The sequence below is a fragment of the Sciurus carolinensis genome, chromosome 2, assembly GCF_902686445.1.
Source record: "Sciurus carolinensis chromosome 2, mSciCar1.2, whole genome shotgun sequence".
Classification (NCBI taxonomy): Eukaryota; Metazoa; Chordata; class Mammalia; order Rodentia; family Sciuridae; genus Sciurus; species Sciurus carolinensis.
The window spans coordinates 165,257,590-165,263,786 of record NC_062214.1 but is presented as its reverse complement, the minus strand read 5'-3'; the positions used below and the strand labels follow the sequence as shown (position 1 = coordinate 165,263,786).

General features: G+C 44.6%; 1 pseudogene; it reads left to right on the top strand.

Moving 5' to 3' along the window:
* The first annotated feature begins 1,062 nt into the window (after positions 1-1,062).
* On the top strand, positions 1,063-3,437 carry LOC124970594 (protein O-linked-mannose beta-1,2-N-acetylglucosaminyltransferase 1-like; annotated as a pseudogene).
* The last annotated feature ends 2,760 nt before the right edge of the window (positions 3,438-6,197 follow it).

Genomic DNA, 6,197 nt, shown 5'->3' with positions numbered 1-6,197 from the left:
CTGGTTAACAAAATCATCAGTGCCTCGTGATTATATTCATGCTGACTTTGAACCTCTTGGCAACCAGAGATAACCCTTCGGGCTACTTAAATATATGCACATTACTAGACCAATTTTTTTTTGTGTGTGAGACATCTGCTTACATTTCAGTGATGCTAAAGGGTCTGACGTAATCATAACCAGGGATGTTGAATCTAAAGGTGTTTTAGTCAAACTGCCTGGTGTTACATCTGTCTTTCCCCTTCTCTAACTTGGACACATTACTTGAACTTGTTGATTATCTCATTTGTAAAATGAGGATAATATTGATCCTTACCTCACTGAGTTTTCTGAAAAATAATGACATGATGCATATTAAATATTTAGAAAAGAGTCTATAACTTGTTTAGTTATTACAGTGATAGTTATCATTGCTTTAAAAGCAGCAATACTTAGAATTATGGTTTGGGAAGAGAACAAAGATGAGGTCTGTTCTGCTCATTGCTATATCCTTGATCCCTAAACAGTGGCTGGCACTCACTACAGGCTTAATAGATACTAGTGCTTAAATGAGTGAAAGAATGAAGCCTATAGTTCTGGAACTTGCTTTATTTGAGTTGAAGAGCACCAAAGAAATTGAGGTTTGGTTCAAGAGATTAAAGAATCAGATGGTGGATGCAATTGTTTATGATTTAATCAGGGATTATGAAAACCTTGGAGTGGGGAAAAATCAATAACTAAGACAGGATTTGCTTAAGGGAATTGGGCTGTTTCCTCTAGACCCAGGAAACAACTTCTGAGAGTCTATTGTGCCAGTTTAAATGGCAAGCAATCCTGTGCTGAAAACTGGCCAGTTGGAGAAGGTGAAAATGAGTGTGGGGAAGGGGCTTTAGCAACAGAAGACCTGCCTGGAAACAGGGGTGTATGAACCTTAAACCCACAGAATCTTGGTCCACAGACTCTGAGATTGGGATAGGGTATTCTGTGAGCCCTCTTAATATTATACGCAGGAGAGGTGGGGGGGGGGGTCTGAGAGATTCCTGAAGTCATGGACTGTCCAGAACAGTGACTCTCTAATCTAATATGGATGACTGGAAGCCCAGCCCCCTCTTCAAGCTCTTTGGGGCTAGGAAGAAGAGACCTGGATCTTACCTGGAAGTATAAACTGACAAACCAGTGGGTCCTGCAGAGATTCTGCCAGACAGGGGTCCAGATTTTCTGCTGGTCACTGTCATTGATAGCATCAAGTTGATCCTGGACCCTTGGCAAGCAATCAATGAAGCCAGTGAAGACCTGGAGCCAGAGCAGAACTATGATGAGGCCCCAGGCCACCTGGGGCCCCAGGGCACAGAAGTAGTGGTCCTCAGCAGCCCTGGATGTGGAGGTGTGCTCAAGCTGCAGCAAAGCATGTGCAGCAGTGATGGCACCACAGCACTGCAGGATGAGGCCCAGGAGCACAGCTGGGCATCCATGTCATCGTCCTCAACCAGGTCATGAGTCATGTGATGGCAAAATGTGTGTTTGATGTGTACTCACCTCATGAGGATCAGGCCGTGGTGCTGTTCTTCAACATGGTGGGGCCCAGCTGAGCGCTCATCTGCACCGTCAAGGATGAGTGCTCCTTCCACCTTAAAGACACAGACAAGGCTCTGCTGAGGAGCCTGGGCAGCCAGGCTGGCCCTGCTCTGGGATGGAGGGATACCTTGGCCTTTGTGGGACCAAAAGGAGGTCTTGTCCTTGGGGAGAAACATTCTAAGTTGCCTGCCCTCTCCTCCTGGGGAGAACCAGTCCTGCCAAAGATAGTTATTTACCTCTGAGCTCTGCTGAAGAGACAGTGACACTGAGCAGACAGAGCTGAACTGGTCTGCAGCAAGGTTGAGGGATATGGGAGTGTGTGCAGCCGCAAGGACCTCACGCCCACTGAGTTCAGCCCTGATCCACTCCCTGACAATAAGGTCCTCAACATACCTGGTTGAGGACCAGGTATGGTTGCCATTGCAGGAAACGAGCCCAATTACCTGCACAGGGTGCTGCACGCTGCTGTCAGCCCAGGAGTGTCTCCACAAATAGAAACAGTTGTCATCAACTGCTACAAGGAATCGATGGATGTGGTGGAGCTATTTGCTTGAGGGACACCCCCATCAGTATCAGGCATGCCTTGTGTCTCAGCATTGCAAGGTCAGTCTGCTGCCACTTTCAACCTATTTTCACAGGCCAAGTTTGCTGTGGTTCTGGAAGAGGACCTGGACATTGCTGTGGAGATTTTTCCAATTTCCTGAGCCAGTCCATCCTCCTCCTGGAGTAAGATGACAGCCTGGCCTAGAATGACCAGGAGTATGAACATACAGCTGAGGACCCAACACTGTTGTACTATGTGGAAGTCAGGCCTGGGCTGGGCTAGGTGCTCTGGAAATCCTTGTATAAGGAGGAACTTGAGCCCAAGGGGCCAACTCCGGAAAAGCTCTGGGACTGGGACATGTGGATGCGGATGCCAAAATAGCACTGGGGCCAGAGTGCATCATTTCCAGTGTTTCCTGATCCTTCTACTTTGGCATCATAGGCCTCAACATGAATGGCTACTTCCATGAGGCCTACTTCAAGAAGCACAAGTTCAACACAGTTCCAGATGTCCAGCTCCAGAACGTAAATAAGTCTGAAGAAAGAAGTGGTTGAAGTGGAAATTTATAGGCTATTCAAAGAGGCTGAAGTTCTGGACCACAGCAAGAACCCTTGTGAAGACTCTCTCCTGCTGGACAGAGGACCACACCTCCAGGCCTATGAAGATGATTCCAGAAGAAGAACCACTTCCTGGTTGTGGGGACCCCAGCCTCCCCTTACTGAAGAAACCACCATCAGTTACCCCAATTTTCCTGGATCCAACCTCAAAGGAGTAGGAAGCCCTGGGAGCCACCGAAGAGACATGAGACTCCTCCAGGGCTCTTCAGGGCTGGGCACTCTGTACCCCCAGGCAAGCTGCCCTTTGCCCCATTCTTAGGACTTTGTAGGTGTTGGTAGGGCCTGGAGCTGATTTGTTTTTAACTTGAGACTAATTACTAGCTCTAAGGGGGAGTGGTCCTTACACCCCTTTTCCTGAGTTTAAGGTTTATTACTTCCTTATCTGAGAAGAGCAGAAGATTACCTGGGAATCTTTGGGATCCCTGGGAAACTGATCTTGCCTTTTGCACATCCCCTCCTCCCAGGCCTGGCTCAGAATCTAACCTATTTACTGACTGCTCTGAGGGCCTTGGGAGTAGGCCAGACCTGTGGGCTTGATTCCTTTTTGGGCAGGGATACTTCCCTAAGGGTGGGACTGGCTCTTACTCAGTAAATTGTCTGACCAACCCATGAACAGGCTCACCTGGGGCCCAAATTCTGAAACAAATTCACCCAGAAACCCTTTGGCACTGTACCAGGCCCCTCTCAACCTCCTCTTTGTCCAGATTTCTCAAGTTGGATAAGGTGGTCATTGATTAAAAAGGAGAAAACCTCAAAAAAAAAAATTATGTGCAGGATTGGGGGAATGTCTGACTATGAACATATACTTGTTATTCTGGGGATCTTAATACTTTTTACAATTCTCAAATACCAATATATAGAAAGGATTAAAATACTCTGCTTAAAATAGGGAGCTAGAGGGGGGAGATTGAGTCCTGTGATGAACTGACAGATCTGGCTCCATGAGAATGTTATAGGCCAGACTCTAAGGGAAATGACTAAACAGACTCCATTTTGCTCTGAGACTCCATGTTACGTAGGAAACAAGCTTCTCCCATGGGAACACCCCACCTCTGTACCCATCATCTGTTACTTAGTGTGACATGTTTAACAATACAAAATGACAATTCCTATGTAAAGAAAAATTGCTCTCTTTTGATTCCTATTGCTCCTAAACAATGTACCACGTGAACAGTGATTATGTGGATGTTAGTAACCATTCTTCAGTTTGTACCTAGGTAAGGGTCATTTTGACCCACTTCTCCCTCTTTGATGCTCTCATAATGTTAGTTTGTACTTTTGAATCATAGCAACAGACACTTATGATTGATGTGATTTTTGGTATAAGAACCCCTACAACCCTGTGGCTGGGGCTGTTCTCCCAATAGCCATTTTTTGGGGCATTGTGTGAGACAGTCAGTCGACCAGCTTAATAAAGACTCTCAAATTTGGACTTCTCAGTGGTGATCGGTCTGTTCTTAAGTTGTGCCCCATAATAAGCCCCAAGTACAGGAGGACTTTTACTTTTATACATAAGCAAGTTTTGAGTACATCAAAGCAAGGGAGCTGGTGCAATTCTATTCCTTTTATGGGTGCAAGCTCCTCAACAACTCAGAGACTCTTGGCTCATACAGCTTAGGGACTTTTATTGCACTAAGACTGAAGGGGGATTGTTTCATCCCTGTTACCATTTCCTGCTTCTGCTACTGCAGCTATCTTTTTACAGGTACCTGTCAATCACAGCAAGCCTCTATGGTGAAATGTTAGTAAGCAGAGCTCCTGTGTGTCACCATGCAAAACCATAGACAGTTGCTCTTAACCTGCTAAAGTTCCCATTTTGTTCTACTACACCATGAGTGTGGAAGATAGAGTGGCAACACTCTGTGTGATGTCTTCTATCACTCTGCCTCTCATTTAGGACAAAGGCTGTTTTTCAGACCTAACTCTGCTGTCCTCTCCAGCATTGCACCTTTGGGGGCTCCCTGAGCATTACCAGTCTTGCTGTTCCTCCTGTGACATCAACTTGACACTTAGCTTCTGCATGGGGTTTAGACCACATCATATCCATGCCCTAAAGGTGCCTCGCTGAAAGACAGAAGATACACAGAGGAAGCAGACACAACTAAGGAAAAGAATGGATCAGTGTCCATGTTTATCTCATGGCTTAGTGGGAGCTACACACATTCCCCCTTCCTTTAGTTGTTCTACTTTAGAAGACCCAAGAAAAAAAATTCCATGTGAAGATATTGAATTTTAGGAAGAGATTTGTAAGATGAATAGCTTCTGACTTTGATGAGAATATTAAAAACTTCCCCCTAGTGTTAGGAGAAACTGGAGTGTTCAAGAGCTTGCCAGTCAAGGGTTGGGTTTATAGGAGATTAGGTACCGACTATAGGGCCAACAAACAACTTTCAGCTTTGAAAAGCTGTAAATCGAATGTTTTTACACAATAACCTCCTATAGGTCCAATCTAACCACAGGGTCCTTTTTGTCTAACAAGCTTCTTCTGGTATTGTCTTAGAATCTCTCTGAGTTTTATTAACACAGACATCAGCCTGGAGTCCAGCAGTTGGCCAACTGTGTTCAGCCTCCCTGACCTGTCACCTTCTTCCATGGCCTGCCTCACCTGGTTCTGAGATTGAGGAAGTGGGAACTTACTTTGAGACTGAAAGTGAATCGACTACTCATTTGACCTTGAGAGCTTTGGGATATACCTTGAAACAACTGCTATTTTTCCTATTAATACTTTTTAAGCATTATTTTTTTATTTTTCATTTTTGTACTGGGAATTGAATCTAGGGCCTGGCAAAGACTAGGCAACTGTTGTATTACTGAGCTACATCCCCAGCCCAAAAGTAATAATGTAACTATTAGACTTGAATGACTAGAGATTTCATAGAGCTGACTGTTCTATGCATCAGGGGGATCCCGATAATTTCCATCTTGGTTTTACATAATACCACTGCACCCTCCAAGTACACACTTTAGGTCAGGCATTTTAGATTATGTGACTGTTTGCTGAAGTTCTGTCCCAAATATTATACCTTGTCTCCTAATAAAGAACAAGATTCCAATTATCCTCAGTGGTATTGATTTTTTTTTTTGTATTAACAACAATGAGAAATGCTATGAGAATGAAGATGAGGGAAAGGGACACTCGGATCCAGTTCTACTTTTTAATTCATCCTCAGCAGGAGAAAAACCTCTGTCAACATTTTGTTGAATATGCACAATTCACGTTGTAATAAAAGCGCAACCTTATCATTATTAGATTTTGACTCCCTCACAAATGTAGCCCTCTAAATTTGTGCTTTACCCTGAGAAAAGTGTTGCAAATAATAGTCATTTCAAGTCTCAACACGCAATCTCAGTTCAGTAACCAGAATCAATCCAATCCATGACATGAATCAATGTCTTCATTCAGAGGGGAGATGACTCTTCTTTCCTGGGCTAAGGTCAGGAGCTGACATCGGCCTGCCTTTAAGGCCCTGTTCTTTCTCCCA